The sequence below is a fragment of the Rhea americana genome, unplaced genomic scaffold (assembly GCF_003343005.1).
Source record: "Rhea americana isolate MKP2758 unplaced genomic scaffold, rheAme1 scaffold_93, whole genome shotgun sequence".
Lineage (NCBI taxonomy): Eukaryota > Metazoa > Chordata > Aves > Rheiformes > Rheidae > Rhea > Rhea americana.
In genome coordinates this window covers 3,034,702-3,052,083 of record NW_028187122.1, presented here as the reverse complement: position 1 = coordinate 3,052,083, position 17,382 = coordinate 3,034,702, and positions in this window count along the sequence as shown.

Sequence of the window (17,382 nt, the reverse complement as noted above, 5' to 3'; positions counted from 1 at the left end):
GCCAACTGGAGTAAAAATACACTGCTGGTTGTCACGTTGGAAGTGTAATTTTTAAYAACTTTAAAGAAAAAGGTTTTAGATTCATAATYCCATTTAAATAATTTGTTTTTTTAAGCTCTCTGATCTTATTAGCCATGTTAAGGTAAAAGGTAACTGCATGTTCTCACCTAATACTATAGATTTCATTCAAAAGATTTGCTTCACTCATTCCTTTGGCTCTCCCGTTTAACACACACTCTTGCTGTTTTTGCGGTGAGCATCCCAGGGCCAAACCTCACTGTCGCCCGCGCACAACGAAGGCATCGCGACTAGCTAGACGCGCAGGAACGGCCCGGGCGCGAGGAGCAGGCAAAGGCGAAGGCTGCAGGCAGTAAACGCACCAACCAGCTTGTGGAAAGCGGCTCGTTGACGGCACATCTGCTTCGAGCAGATGAAACCAGGTCCCCGTGAAGATGCTCGCGACGCAGGACCCCGGCGTTAGCCGCGGCCGGGCCGGCTCGCGGCGGGGGCACGCGCGCTCCCGGGGAGCCTTCTGCTGCCTCTGGGCGCAGCTGCTCCGGGGCTGCCCGCAACGCCGAGCCGCGTCCGYGCGGACACGGTCTGAGCACCCACGGGGTCCCCGAACTCCCAACGACTATCGGAAAACAAGCAGTATCTGGAGTGAAGTGAAACGAGAGCATGGCACAAACTCTGCTTTGTTTAGCTAATATCACAGAGTTACAAGGCTTAATAAATCTTCGAATACGGAAGCCACAGGGCCTATGAATGGCTATATATAAGCTATAGCTTGTAGCTTAAATACCACATACGATTTATAAATGGAATAAAGCAGATGAAGCTTGAAATTAAAGAACACCCACAGAACAGTATAACTCAGSATGGAAGCAAGCAAAGAGATATACGATTAACTAGCAGGAGACCAGACACCAAAAGGTGAAAATGGTTGAAAAATAGGATTACAGGKTGGAACTAGGATGGCAAGATTAACAAAGTAACTTGTATGAGGAAAGAACAGGTATCGGGAAGCAGGACATCACAGTTGAGAAGAACTAAACAGAGCTGCGGTCCTCCCCAGGACGGAGACGGCAGCCTGGCCAGGAGCTCCGCTGCATCTGCTCCGGGCTCTTGAAGAAATCCACATCTTTAGGTATCATGCATCAAATAAACCTACCGGAAAATCAGATAAGATACCATGTTTGACACTGATTTGTATGGCCCTCTCCACCTACTACCAAACGTAGGCAACAGCACTCTCTCACCGCACGTGAATTCTTACCCGCCGTCGCCGTCGCGCTCGCCTTGCAAAACCRCCTGCTCTAGAGGGTCTGGCACGCAGCAGTTACGTGGGGCCACGGCCCCCCGGTACAAACAGCACACATCTCTGAGATGCCTTATACGTGCGTGTACACAGATGTGTACACATCTACATGTGCAAACATAAAAAAAGCGTAAATAATACATAAATATACCCTATACTAAGAGGCAATCAAATAACACTGTTCTGCTTCAGTAAACTACATCAGCGCGTGTTTAATTCCCTCATCAGTGAGCAAAGCACACAGGCATGCGCTTAACCAGCCTCATTCAGACCAATAAGACTAGGTGATGCTCAGGTGGTTTGATGAAGCAGAGTCTCTGTTAGATAAAAATGAGAAAAGAGACTCAAATTAGCACTGCTACATCTAAGACAACCTCTGCTCATTCGATATTTTCTTTGAGTATCTTATTTCAAAGGCATAAATAAGAAAACATTTTTGTGAGGTCGCAACTGTGGAGATCTCTCTGCATTGACACACCAAAACAAACTAGAAAGTTATTTCTGATCCAAGTTTCCTTTCACAGTTTAAACCATTTGATTTCAACTGCCATGCAATATTCCTATACGTAGTTTAATCATCAATTATTTTGAAAATGAACTTAACTAAAATACAATATGGAGAAAGAAATAAATGAGAACTCAATAGTCATGTACATGAATCCTAACAGCATGATAATGATAAAGGTGATAACCTTAATTATTTTGTAAATAGATGAGACAGTTAAAATATATTGGAGAACAATAAATATACAAACAGGAAGATGTGAAGAAAATGTGTAATCCTCCTCCTCTCCATCCTCCCACATGCAGCTGACTTGCAGCAGATGCTTTTCTGATCTCACTATAGATGCCAGCAAGTCTCCATGTGTGYACATCAAGAGTGAACCAGAGTCACATGCTTTTCTAGATGATCTCTTTTGTATGTCACTTGATTAAATCTTTCTTCTCTCAAGTCTGCCTCTAAACTACTCAGGAGACAGTCTGTTATTTTAGCAGGTAGAGCATCAGATCTATTTTATTCCTTTGGAGCTGCATGCAGGCAGACCGCCTGTCRTTCCTGCACAGGTCTTAGCTGCAAGGTTTTTAGGCAGAAGTGCTCACGTGTATTCAGCAGTCACCATCAAGAACCGCATGTGAAATGAAGTGGGCTCCTTTGAAATGAGTGAGCTTCTCTGTTTTGGAAAGGAAGCTGGATGTTGGTCACACAAAGTGGCATTAAAGTGTAAATACATAATTTTCTGTGCTATTTGAGTCTTACTGTGAAGTATAATGCACCAGACTATCATCTCCCACCACTCAAGTTCTATTGACCTGAAAGACATTAAACTACCTGAATGCCAATAGGAGCAGGATCAGTCGAGCTGTTTCTGCTATCAGCTATATCTTTGTGATAGATTAAAATAGAGCACTTTGTCACTAGTTTGCTATGCTTTGCTAATCAGGTGACATGATTTATTTTGCACTGATAGTGCTAGATGTCAKAATGAGGCAGCAATGAGTAGGAAACAGATTTTTACTTTCTGCCAGAAAAGCTTTTCTACAGAGAAACGATCTCAAAAGTGACAAGGTTATGTGTTACCATTATCACATTCCCAAATACATTTCACAATTAGACACTTTTGAAGTCAGCTTGCATATACTAAATTAAATATCCTCAGATAACATATTTCAGATAAGCTTAGTGTTATTTGTTTTTGTAAGCTACAGCTACTGCCTGATTTTCTCACAGTCCTCTTAAAGATATTTCACTGGCAGGTGATTAATTCAGTTAAACAGCCTTTATATCTTCAAAGTAAACTCATTTACGTATGTCACAAGTGCARCTTTAGAAAAAATTCTTCTGAAAATTAGACTACCTTTGGTGAATGCTAAATTGTGGGCATTTTGTAGTCATCCAGCTGCATCATGTTAAATGAGGAAAAAGCCTCACTATGGTCAAAAATATTTTATAARAATATTCCTGGGGTGTTCTAAATTACTCTTCACTTAATTTGTAACTTCAGCCACCTCTCTAGATCCAMGCTTCTAGGCTTTTTCTAGCTCTTATTTTCTCTGCTTGGGAGCACTAAAGACTGTACCTTCTTTTCCATCATTTCAGCCACAAGTCTAAGACTGCAACATATGATTCCTAAGTCATTTTTTTAAACGACTCTAGCAGCACTTTTCTTTKTATTCAAAACCATACCACTAAAATAATTTTCTTAGATCCTTTAAACTACTTCATTTAATCTTTTGGTTGGTTGCCTTTACCCCTGCAACAAATAGAAAAGTCTTTTTGCCCCCAAATCCTTTTATCATTTAATCCAAGTAGTCACTTAAGTGTCCTATCGTGACATTAGTCTAGGACATTGCTGTGCCAATGTCTTTTGTCTTTACTGACCATCCACCAGCTTCACCTTCAGACTTCCCTCATACAAGCAACCTTACGGTTTTTCTTCTGATGCTCCTGCATAAGAGGAGCTCCCTGAAAAAGGGCCGGACCGTCCCTCGTACTCAGTCCACCYGCACGCACTGTAGCGATGACAACCAGTCATGTGTTTCTTAATTACAAGATGGGGCTTTATACTGATCTCCTGTGGGACTACAAGGAGCAGCTTGGAGTACAACCGTAAAAAACACTAGGTGACAGCAGTAACCCATTTTCTTCCCCCAGGGACTGTGTCCACTTAGGAAGAGATATCACTGAGGCTCCTCTAATGGTCAAAAGCCTGCTGCTAACACGCTCATCAAGGTGCTGCCGCAAAGGCTGAACTGGTGGCATCCACACTGAAGCAAGGTTAACTTGTGTACTAAGCTACAATTTCCTAGAAACGTTAGAGCAGAGCATCAACAGGGAGGTAGAAAAAGTATTTTAATGTGACAGAAAAAAAAAATAATTGGGGGAAGAACAAAGCTGTTAATCTTCATTAGCTCGCTTTTCTTCAATTTGTACTTTGATTTTCTACCTGAATGAGTTTAATTATTTAAGTTACCAGTTTCTATTTTTCCTGAGTCACAGTCTTCAGCATACTAGGAAGACACTGAGGACATGCTCTCCGGCACAAGCGGCGCTGTTTCGCCAACACTAGTTGTGCACTTCTCCTCACAGTGTCACTTCTTTGGAAGGGTGGACAGATGAATACGCATACCCCAATATATACACATGCATACGTGTAAATCTATATACCTTTTCCAACATAATCTACCATTTTTGCTGAAGTATCCAAGAATTAGCAAGATGTGATCCCAATGTTTTTGCGTATGCAGTTGTGCAAATGTAATGATCGTCACTGATCATCTGATCGTCAACGGTCGTCTGATCGCCACTGCCAGACAAATTTGAAGTGTGCCAGGCATTTCTTAGTCCACTTTCCCAAAGCACTCAGGCTGCTGAGACAGTATCACCAAATTCATATGCTTGCAAAACACATCTGTGAGGCATCTGGCAAAAAATTACAATGCTGAAATTAAAATAATGATATTTAAACAAATTCAAATACAGTAAGGTACTTTAGCTTCTGGTTTCTGTGCTTTTTAGACTTTCCCCTAGAAGCAAGAAAGTTCAAAACCTGCTTAACTTTAAAATGAAAGTCAAGATTTTCAGAGAACACGATGTCTTAACACACTAGGACTTTGATAAAATTGCAAGACAATTTTACACAAGACAGCATGTGTGCAGTTCCTATCATCTGAGACAAAGTTAGTTTGGGTCTTTGCAGAAAAGGTAGGATAAGTGGAGAGGCAGAAAGTTCATCAAATGAGAGTGAGAAATATGAATTTTAGTAGATGTTTAGTCAAACGCTGGCAACAAACCATCACCTAGCCACGTTACAAGCTGTAAATTACTAGGGAAAAAAAAAGTCAGAAAAAGTAAGGTTTCTGCAAGCCTGACATTTTCTGACAAAGAAGGTATGTCAGGTCTCACACTGGAAAATGTTAACTATATTTTCTTTCTGAATAAAATAGTCATTTTTCTTCTGTCAAAAGCACACTCCAGTTTTTCAGCTGTGGGCTCGACTTTAATGGTAACGGCTGTTGTAACTTGCAGTACAAAGTAGTCTTTGTACATGCTTGTTCCTTTCCCTAAAAGATTTTCAAAAATCTTCAAAAATTAATTCCTTAATAAGGCCAAACTTGTATCTCTATCCATACAAGCTAGTATCCACTTTTCTACCAGGAGGAGTCATATRATTGCTCAGTTTAATAGCTGGGGAAATTCCAGACACCCTTTCTTTTACCTCTCCCAACGGTTTTGTCATTTGCATAATACAGCAGAAAAATATAACTGGAAAAAGAACCAGCATCAGCCACTGTTCTGTGCTGCGTTTAGATCATTTGTCTTCATTGTAGGTCATTATAGCAGAACATGATCACTAAAATCCATCAGCAAGATACTACATGGTTTCTACTTCCAGTTGATCATTTCAGTGCGAGTTTCATTTAATCTGCCTTAAAGAAATGTTCTGATCATACTGTTATTTTTTGGTCATATAAGAAAACTTGTTTAAATGGTTTTAAAACATTTAACTATTTTTAACRTAAATGTTTCCAGATATTCCAAATGTTTCAATATACTGATCACCCCGGAAGCCTTCTTGGGCCCTGCACTTACACTTTCTGAACTGYGGAGGAATGCAGAGAAGACAATAACTGATGATCCGGCTGCAGCAATTAGTCTTGATGCCACCAGAYGATGCATATCGTCTGGTACTAAACTTTACTTTTATTTTAAAAGCAAAGAAAGCTATTTTGGTGCATTTCCTTACATGCGTGGACTTATTAGGTACAACCATAGCAACTACAAATCGAATATCAAATTCTCTTGAGCTTGTTCTGACACGAGTAAATGCATAAACAGCTCTGTGTTCTAGCTTGAGTGATTTTAGCTAACGGGGAAAATGTTTGCGACGTGCAAAGGTCTCCTAGGAACTGACGTTACACCGTCCATGCACGGACGCAGATTTTCCCCCTTTGCGCAGTTTCGAGCCCTGGGTGTTCCCAGCCGGGACAGAGCTGCAGCACCCGCTCCCAGGGAGTCGGCTCCAAGCTCGTGCCCGTGGGCAGCCCCCAGCCCTGGGCCGGGCGCTTCACCCCGCCGGGGGCTGGCCAGGAGATCACCCAGCAGGTTTATTGCCCTGCTCCATCCTGGCTGCCAAGTGCCACAGAGCATCTTGCGAGTCTGTGCCAAAGAAACCATCCTTCTCTGTGCTTTATGAACACCACTGTTAATCAGAAGCACATTAACCTGCAGTAAAAAACATAGCAGTAAAGCCTTTACCGAGCTTTTTTTTTTTTTTTTTTTTTTTTTTTTTTGGCTTGTTTGCTCACTTCTGTCTACTGGCAGTTCCAATGGTTCTTGTTCTTGAGAGCGTAACATGTTCTCTCACCTTTGATTGCACGGGCCTGCAAATCATTAGGTCATGGTCTTTATTTTACTTTCCTTTGCCCACCAGGAAAAACTTCAACATAGAAGAAAAATCTAGAGTGAAAACTTGATCCCACCAAAATCAGCAGGGATCTTGCTAGTGCTTTTGGCATCACTAGGAGTTCACGCACGACCTCAAGTCCTACCAACATTTGGTGCTTCATTTCACTACCAGAGTCTTTGATGAAAACAGACATGATGGTAAAGTTAAACAGTAGCGATTCTTGCTATGGAAGACTAATATTTTCTAATTATAGGTATTTTCAGACAGACCTGTCTGACATACCAAAGAACAGTTCATGAGCTAGAAATCCAGCCATGATTTTGTGTCCTAGAGCTTGAACTAGACACTTCATTTTTCCAATATTTTTTGCTTGTTCACTGTTTTTTCCACTTAAATCTATGTTGAAAAATAATGGGAGTAAAAAGAATGGAAAAGGGATAATATACATAAGAACAAACAGTATCTAAATGCCAAGAATTATTTTACAATAAGAAAATYTGCCTGAAAATATTTTCAAGTATGAGAAAACACCATATTTAACAGTTGCTCATCTGCAAAATTTCAACTGTTTCTACTTTTAAATGTTTGGCAACATTTTTTCAGTACAACTTATTAAAAACTATGTGCCTTTCTCCTTTTCTTTCTCAAGTAAGATTTCAACTTTTTCAAATTAAAAGAAAACAAGAACTCTGCCTTCTCTATGTTAACTATGTTTATATTGACCAGCATACAGCATAACAAATCCAGCATTACTATTTAAACTTGCAGTAGCAATAAAATAGAGAAAACCTACAGAGGAAAAACTAGGCTATACTTACTAGAGGTTATTATTATTTTTTTTTTAACCAGGTAACTATCAATTTCTGCTGCTTCATTCCCCTGTTATTGCAAAAAGTCACTAGAAAACATTAGAGAGGTGAAGAGTAATGAATTAAATGTCGTTTTCATCCTAATTAAACCGCGAGCCCCGGAGTCAGAGGACCAAGTGAGCTCCCAGCCAAAGGAAGCGGCGCCCGGCGGGTCCCTAACGCCGACCCGGCCACCGCRGAGGAGGGAGGAGCTGGGAGCTGCCTCTCCTGCTCCCAGCCACCCGTTTCTTTAGAGTCACCAATACCTTTAATTTTTTTCCAGAGCGTGTATTACTACTTTTTAGGTTTCAGYGTGCCCTTCCCTGCTCCTGGGGGTAACAGTGCTGTCAGACCCGACCTGCATGCAGGACCACGAGCTTCCCAGAAGAGCCGCTTACAACGAAACCAGAAAACGGCCAGCTTAATGCCTAGCCCGTATGCGGCAACAAGTCAGTGCAGATAGGAAGTAATTCAGTTGTTGCTATTCTGATGCTGGCACAGCCTTCAAAAGAATATCAGGCTTTATTTAAAAAAAAACCCAGCTCTCCTGGTGGGAACACACTTTCAGGTCCAATCTTACCTATCTGCAACGTGATTACTGTGGGTAAACCTGAGCGTTTCAGTGCAGAGCACATCACTGKCTTCCACCTGATCAAGGTGCGCTATTAAGACTGTAAATACATAACATGCTGCAGCTTTGCCTCAGCAAGTAAAGGAGCACTGCTGTTTCCACAGCACCTATTTTTCAAATCTATAAAGATAAAACAATTGGCAAATTTGGGACATAATTTATACTAGCTCTATCCCGCCCCATTCAGCCAACCTTACTGATCCCTGCTTTGAGCAGTAAAAAATGATAGTTGAAAAAGTCAGTGAAAGGAAAATTTGTAGCTGTCTCCCTACCTTAAATCCATTTAGATGTGACTAGATATTAATGATTTTCCACGTGTTTTGCTTTGACACACAGTACTTAAAACATACGTTTGTTCGACGTGTTAGTTATACTGCAAAGCCAGGACAGAACCTGCAAAGAAATACAACTGGAAAAAAGCATCTGTGAAATAATATTCCTGGAAGAGAAATGCTGAAACAGAGAGAATGACTCACRGGGGAAGATTACAATAGCAGCAGTAATTAATTTTGCACTTACAGCTTATTCCATATGAGGAAAAAGTACAGAATGGAGAAAGGATCCCGTGCATTACGACAGCCAACAAACGCAGAGATTTGCCCTTCACACCTTCTCCCTTRTGTTTTACTCCAAAACTGGTACCATGCATTCTGCTGTCCGGGACCCTGACAGCACAGCAGAGGGCAGGTGGTGAACCACCTACTTCTGTCTCTCCAGCCCAGCTCCAGATCAGGCCAGCGCAAGGCAATAGCTTCTGCATCACCTATCAGCAGCAGGAGCACGAACAAGYCCTGCTCCACGCATCCCCCCGTTCCTTCTCGTAATCTAAACGTAAGGGAAACTCGTGCCACACGAGAAGCCTGAGAGGAAGAAGCACTCTCTACTACTCTTCTTTATGATCCATGAAGATCACTTCTGCTTCTTCAAATATCTCCATTCAGAAATGCTGCTTGGTATCTTTGGAGAAACATAACTGGATACCTCCTGCTCTTACTCTCCCGAGCAAGCCAAGTTCTTATGTAGGTTAYGTTTCTGGGGACGTGGTGAGGGAAGGAAGATGTATCCCAGCAAATCTGGAAAAGCGTTTGTCAGGTACTTAGGCCAAGAAAGAAAACTGAGACATGAGGAACGTAAARTATGCCTCCATTAGGGTATTGCCTCAGCACACTCGGCACGCAGAGGAGCCTTCTCCGTATACGATAAGCAGCACTTCTTGTGAAAGAAAAATTGTCAAAAAAATCCAGCTAAAGATAGGGGTAATCAGCACTACACAGAAACAGCCCTCCAGCTCCCGAGGGTGCCCCACGTGCTATACAAGCACCCGTGGCAAAGGAGAAGTTTGTCCTTTACCTCTGTAGTGCCTAGGACCATGAAACCTGCCTTTTCCTGGGAGCAGGCTACCGCCAATTCTTGGGCTACTGTRTAACAAGGAAATGCTGAACTCGAGAGGAGCCAAGTCATCTGAACTTTAGCTGAATTTCCCACATATGAGACGGATGAAGTAAAGTCTAATCACTTAAGCAAGCACAGTGGTTATGAGTATGTGTAATCCTAATTCCCACCTCTGACTGCCATTGTCAGCAAACTAAGACAAACATTTCATTATCCGTTCCACCCAGTGCTACGTATGCAAATAAAGCTGATTTGAGAATGCTGCAGTTGATTAAAAGGCTGTATTTGTTTTTCTTTTGTGCTTTCTTATTATGACTAGCAATCACGTGTAAAACGTGATCCACTATCTGGCCTCCAGGTATTGTACTCATCTACAGTGAGCCACATCCAGCACAAACGTGAACTCTCCAAGCAAAACTCATTTACAACACTCACAGGGACCTACACAATTACATTAGAGATATTCCAGCAGTACGTAGCTACACTCATTTTTTATGCTCAGCAAAATTATTTTAACAAAATGACCCATTTTACTGTATTTTATTATCTGGGAATCATCCCAAGTGAATAAATGTTGAGGAGCTTCATTAATTTATTATACTGCAATTAGTCTGACTATGTAAAGATTTCTGCCCAAGTCATCCATAGAGTGGTTTGCCCAGGTAATCATACTTCAAATTTAACCTCAGGACAAACAAAAGTAATGGATATTACCACAATAAAGTATGAATGGAACAAAATGGATGTTAGAAACTTCAGGAATGTCTGGACAAAAAGTAAAAACATATTTAAGAAACTACTTTGGAAGCCATGTTCACCATCTTTGTGCCTCCAAACACAGATTACTGCATACATCCTACTAGTTCTGTTCAAAATGTGTCCCTACTTCTTAGAACAGTTGATATTAAAAAACTACAATTCCCTCCTAGAGAAGCTCTAGCAACAGTACAATCATAACCTAAAATACAGCATCCCTCCTCTTGCCTTTAGAGCAAAACATGAGAAATATCTATAAATTAGTATTTCAAACACCTAAATTCCTATGCAAGAGAACTGAAGAAGCTTGCTCTCTAAAGCCTGGCCTGCGGAGTCTATGAAGCCAACATTGAAAATAACATACTTTCTAGATAAATGTTTTCATGAGTCACAAAAGGAAAAAAAGTAAAAACAAACAGCTCAAATATCAGAAGTCTTTTACTGTCAAGAYTGATCAGAAAAGTATGTCCTGCCTGCATATAAAACAAGCACCTTAACAGCTCCTGAGAAGAATTTAAATTGCCTTAACACTAAACCACATGAGATATGTAAACAGATTCTTGGCCTGTTTGTCCTACTTCACTTAAGCCTTTTCTAATTCTGGAGATGCAGATATGCTTTGGTTTCACAAAGATATGCAACAAAAAGGAGACCAAGCAGAGYGTGGCTTTGAAGCTTCCTATTTAGGGGACTTGTCTGGAAGAAGAGTCCTAGATTCTGGTTTATGTTCTGGGATTTCATTTAATATTTAAAGACCTGCTCAGGAAAGGATGTGGAACCATAGATTTTCCTCTCCTTGGTAAAAGCCCTAACTGCTAGGCTACAAGGTTACGATGCAACTTTACAACACTTTCAGTCCATTGAATTGTTTTCTGCCCAACAGAATAGACGAGGGTGGAGGAGAACAGAAGTGCTCCCATCCTTATTATGGCATGAATGTTAGCACAACCTCCTTACAGGTGGAAAGAAGGGGAACTTAATTCCCTTGTATTGATTTAAAAACCAAACCTTTTTCTTGCGTCTAAGACAAATTCTCTAATTGCTACATTAAAAGATTTTGCAATAAGGAGGCTGGAAGGGAGACGCCACTGCCGTAATATTTTAGAGAGAAACTCAAGTTTGTCAATGCCCATTAAGGCATTTTCTGARAATGGTGCATAAAGATATTTGAAGCAGCTGAAAATCAGACTGGCTACTTGAAATATAACAAAAATCAAGTTAAAATGTTAATGACTTGCAAGGGAATTTGATTTGGGAAAGTGGTAAATGAGACATGGTTAGAATTGCTGTAGATGAATCAAAAYACCATACGAGAAAAGTTTCACTCGCAGAGATGCTCAGAGGCGTTAAATAGTAGCTTACTCACATCTCTGAGTCAGCTTTCCATGCAAGGGGATGTCCTTTGCGAAAGATTAAATTGTCAAATACAAGCTAATGTATAAGTTTTCCTTAAGATTCAGAACTTCCTCTTTCAAAAATATTAAGTAAATAAATTTGACTAAGCCACATCTGAGAGAGAGCACAGAGATACAGGCTGCTTTAACAAAGAAGCCTTGTAAATGCAAGCTGCGCTAAGTGGGAAGGTTTATAGCTCAGAGCTCAAAGATGGGGTATTATTTTTCCTCATTTCATCAGCTCTATTGARTATTTCTGTCAATCCTGCAGTCCTCAGGAGACACTGATGGATCTGGCCCTGACATTTTTCTTATTTGTTTTATACAGTTTCAAGCTCGTTTGCAATCAGGAATTGAAGACATAACTACGTGAACGAGCTCAGAGAGAGCACAGCGCTAGCTGAGATTTTATTCTTGCAGAGATTTTGGTGAACACCAATAAAATCAGACATTCCTGTGGGCAGCAGCAAAAGAGGAAACCATAAATTTATATAACAAATGACAAAAAGCTGTTATTTTAAGCTGAGTTTAAGGACCTATTTACAGGATTAGGCTCAAGCCATTATTCCAGTCGGGAGACAACTGCAGAAATACTAATCTGCAACATTACGTATTGTTACCTGTGAAGTCTTTTCAAACAGTCCTGAATCACATTATCCCCTCTCTTTTCTGCGGGTTTTGTCCATGTTGCAAACTTGCCTGGACTCTTAATGGTTCAGAAAAGCTCCTTATAATTCCTTTGGGTGTCAGAGACCCTCCAGCTAACGCAAGGTAATAGGTWTTTTTTCTACTGCATCTTGAGTTAGCAGCCAACACAGCTCAGCCCTGGATCCTTTACCTAGCATATAATCTGGCATAATGCTAAYGGAGTGATTCCAGCTTTAGGGATCACCACATCTTATGGGAGCAGAAGAAGCCTTTCCTGCAGCAGTTGCCCAGAAATCACTCTTCATACCAAAGAACAAAGTGAAAGTAAATAAAGGTATCTGTGCATAGTTCATTTGGATCACATTTAATGGGGGCTGGGGACAAGTGAGCCAAAATAAAATGAAGCCCATGCTTAGATTTATCCRTATTTCAAAATTATCTCTAAAAGTTTTCTTTTTCTTTTTCCTATCCAACTATCCATGCAATAGGAAACTTGCTGAGTCTTGTTATTGGGGTCTAGGATTTATTTTCATGCAAAACCTTCATTCTAAGATTTACCTTCACAAGAAAAAAAACCCTGTATGTGGGGACCAACAAAAATTTATAGTCARACTTTTATAGGAATTCGAATCTGATTCAGAACTTCGCTCCTCTGCCCCTTCAGATTTTTGCAAACATACTTAGAGGATATTGATTGTCATCTTTCCTGAAGACTATCTTTCCATCTTGCCTGTCATTTCAAAATGCTTATGCCATACAGGCAGGGATAGGAAAAGCCATCTTTTACCCAGAAAATAAGGGTAATTAATGATTTCTTAGTTTTCAAATGTGGGTTAAGCTGTGTGCAAGTGCTTCCATGCATCTTCAGTTTTGGCAGAAGCACAGGCATCCAAAAGATAGAAATTTCTGCTGATTTCATGAAAACAGGCAGCTGGGTAAAGATGGCTGGCAGTATTTATACACTTTAAGGGAAAAAAACAAAGAAAACAAACAAGGTCCCAGAACAAACAACCGGTGCTAGAGCTCAACCACTTTCGGACAAGAGACGGGCGACAGGAATTCAATACAAAAGGCAAATGGACAGGGAGCAAGAGCTTCTACACCGGTTCCCCTGGTCGAGGCAGCATGTGTTCGTTCCTGAGCACTGATTCAGAGGGAACAAGAAAAGCTCCTAAAAGATCAAAAAAGCCTGTTTGCTGTAAGATAAGGAAGAGAAAAACAGGAATACCTTTATGCGAAAGCAAAACAAGGAAGTAAATAGAAGTCTTCCAGAAGCAGACAGCTAAGCCTATACCAAATCTCAGGCTGGCTGTTTCACAAGAGTAACRCACGAGACCATGTCAGCTCATAAAATAACTTGGAATCAGTTGGCATCTCTTGACTCTTTATATTTTTGGAGGTATGGGGCAGGATTAGTGGTCTTCAGTGTCAGAAAACATAAAATGKGAGCCAGTCTTTATTTATTAAGCGTGTAGGGAAAAACAAAATGGGAGATTATAAAACTCAACTTCTTGCTAGTTATAGAAATACTGCACTAAAAGTATTTGCATTGCTTTCAAAACTACTAGTTTTGTCAAGTCATAATTCTGAGAGAGACTGATGCGGACAACCTGAAAGGAAAAGAGGACAAAATGAAAAATACTTGTTTCTTTTGCAGGCTACTAACAAGCTGGGTAGAGACTTGCTAGCTCATGGCCAGAGTCTGTCCAGCAGAAGTCTTGCTCTCAGATGCAAGACTGGACTAGAGAAAACTCCTTTAGTTTAATGCAAAGATCAGTGCAGAACAACTTAAATTAATGAACRAAGGAAGTTTTGCTGTAGGGTGCTGAAATGTATCGCACAGTTAAAAGAAGGGATATGCATATATTAAAAATGAAAGAATCAAACCCCCCCCACACACACACAAAAACAAGCTCCAAGAAAACAAAGAGCTCTACCTTTTTCCAGGATACAAGCGTACCAGGAGCCTGTGAATAGACTGAGTCTTAACACAGCTCTCTAGACTCAGCCAACCAAGGACGTACCGAACAACTTAAACATCTGCTTGTTTACCAGCCCTACATCAACAGAAGTCTACAAAAACAGAAGCACAAACCAGGCATTTCTGAGTGTTATCTTGGACATATAATTCTCAAGTCTTTTTCTGTTACATCGTATGTATCAAGTGATTGAATCACACCATGAGGAAGAGGATACAAGAGAACATTTAAAATTTATCATAAGAGAACTTTAAAAAAAATCATTGAAGTGTAGAGAAGTCTTAGCCTGATTTAGATTTATTAAAGAATATAATACTTACATAATTCAACATCTTGAAGCTATCRCTTAACTGAATAGACGTATAGTGGCAATTTTCCCTTCCTGTTCTCTTACCTATAGAACATACTATACTGAAACCCGAAGGCCTTATAAATAAATGGCTAGCAAGGTCTTAGATGGACCTTCACTTCCACTACCAGCCATGGTATCAAACATATAGGGCCTGCAGCTGTGCACATGGTTATGGGCTTTGGTATTTTTGCTACAGAAAAAGCCCTTTCTGCAGTTCTGCTGCACTGTGTGAGATAACTCTATTTCCTTTTTCAGTCCTGGATGCTAGGGATGAACATCAAGCTCTGCTCTTTACTGACCAGGCAAAAATACACTTGATGATAAACAAGAGACTTCTAAAATAACACTGGATGTGACAATATCTGACCTATGCACCTTCCAAAGTCAGTGAAGCAAGGATTGGATCAACATAGAAATAGGAAATTTAGATCAACTGTTCTTGCAGAAGGTTTCAAAATATTCTCCTCAGATATTCCCATAATAGAAAAGCCCATCTGTTCTGTATGAAGCTAATGAAGTCACTTGTCATAATATGCCTTTTCTGCTCTCCTCATTGCCCAAAAAGTCCTTTTCAGCTGATAAATGGACATCTAGAATGTAATGCTGACTTCCATTCTTGCTTGAGTTAATAAATTAATTCAGTGGATAAATGCTTTTAAGACCTTAAATATTTAATAAATTTTGTAATTTTAAAAATTAACAAAGAAGGGAAGCTAAAACTGATTTATCATGAGATCCAGGTCATTTAAAAATCAGATATATTAACATGGATAATAGTTTCTTTTTTAGTCTAGATGAAGGCAATTTATGAACACTGGAAATTTTGCAGATTGCCTGTGGGTAGAGCTTGGCATCTGTGTAATTATGTGGGATCTCTGAAGATATTTAAAGGCCAATTGACTGCTTTTAAATCATCTCTCTAAACTAATGACAACTAAGATAGACAGATTTCGTAGCCAAATTATAGAACTGTATTTCAGTGCTGCCAACTTCAGCCCAGTAATTCACAAGCCCTGAAAGTTCATCCTCAATGTATTTTATAGAATATATATTAAAATTAACTACAAAATTAATATTATAAAAGACTAATTAATTTTAAAAGAAATGAAAACATTCTAGAGTCTCTGGAGAAAAAATTAGTTCAGTGAATGCTTTAATTATAGGAAGCAAATCACACTGCTTGGCTGGTTACAGGGGATCACCCCAGGAAAAGCAAGTTTTCTTGGCCTGCTCCTCATACGTCTCTTCACGTGTGCCCACCAGTATCAGCACTCGGACTATCTGTCAGAAGGAAACTGCCGTGCGTGATGCCGTCAATATTCCCAAAATTACAGATTTATTTGTTTGTTGACTCCGAGACGTACACTGAACCTTCCCAGTACCCGGTTTCGCTGCCTTTTGCGTTTAAAGAGGCCAAAGCAGGGCCGCGCGCCTCCCGGGGCGCTCGCGCACGCGCCTCCCCTCCGCGCCGCAGCAGGGCCCCGCGCGCTGCTGCGGTCCTCGGACGTTTCCGCGTTCGTTACAGCCGAGCTGCGTGACTTCCTCGGGGCTGCCGGCGGCAGCGCTGACCTCGCGCCTCAGCCCCTCCGTACTACGACGTGACCCAAACGCAGCAGACCCGCCGCGGGAGCTCTTCCAGGTACGCTGCCCAGCGCAGCGCTGAGCGGAGCCGCCGACTTTCCGGCGCGCTAAATACCCCGACGGCCGTTCCTGAGGCCCGCCCGGCGCTGGGGGGCCGGCGCTGGGGGGCCGGAGCGGTTCCTCCCCGCGGCGGGAGCCACCGCAGAGGAGCGGCGGCGCGCTTCGGCGAAGCCCTCCYGCCCGCGGCAGCGAGCGCCAGGCGGCCAGAGGACGCGGAGCAGCTGCTAACGCAGAGCTCCTCGAGCGCAGCCCGCTCTGCTCGAGGACCAACCCGACCCGCCAGCACGGCCGTGGAGGCTGCACGAAGCTGAAAGGAGGAAAAAGAAACCGAGGGCCCTCTCCGGTGAAAGGCTGTAATTAAGTGCATTATACTTCGACCTTCCTACAGTTCTCCCTATTAGCTGTACGGTGATCTGTACCTACCCATCTGTGCATTATAAATCTGATGAATCCAGAACAATTTCCATCAAAATGCTGGCAGAATAAACCATTACAGAAGAGCTATTTATTCACAGAAAATTGCAAGTGCCTCTACTACTTTTGACCATAGCATAAAATTTAGGGTTCAGCATCTGAAGGAATAAGGGACTTTAAGACTCAACTGCAAGAAGAAAGAAATAATTTACTACTACTACTAGGAAAATAAAATTTATTTCACTGTAATTTATAGAAAAAAATGAAGATATGTTTGTCTGCATATAATTCAAAACCTGCTTTACATTTATTGAACAACTAGGTTTTAGTCATTCCTTAAGATCCATGCCAATTAGTCCTTAAATAACAGACAGAAGTGCTCAGCAAAACAAAGCTTTGTCAAGAAAATTGATATAATTAATTTTGAGTCATCTTGAAACCAAAGAGAATATTTTATTTTTTGAACTCAGCCAAAATGTTGYGGTTTGAATGATTTAAAAAAAAATTAAACAGCATTTCATTAGTATATTATTCAACGATGATCATAGTTTGGGCCCTTATTTTTTCCAGTGGGCTCAGCTTCCAGGGCTTTGTCGTCTCA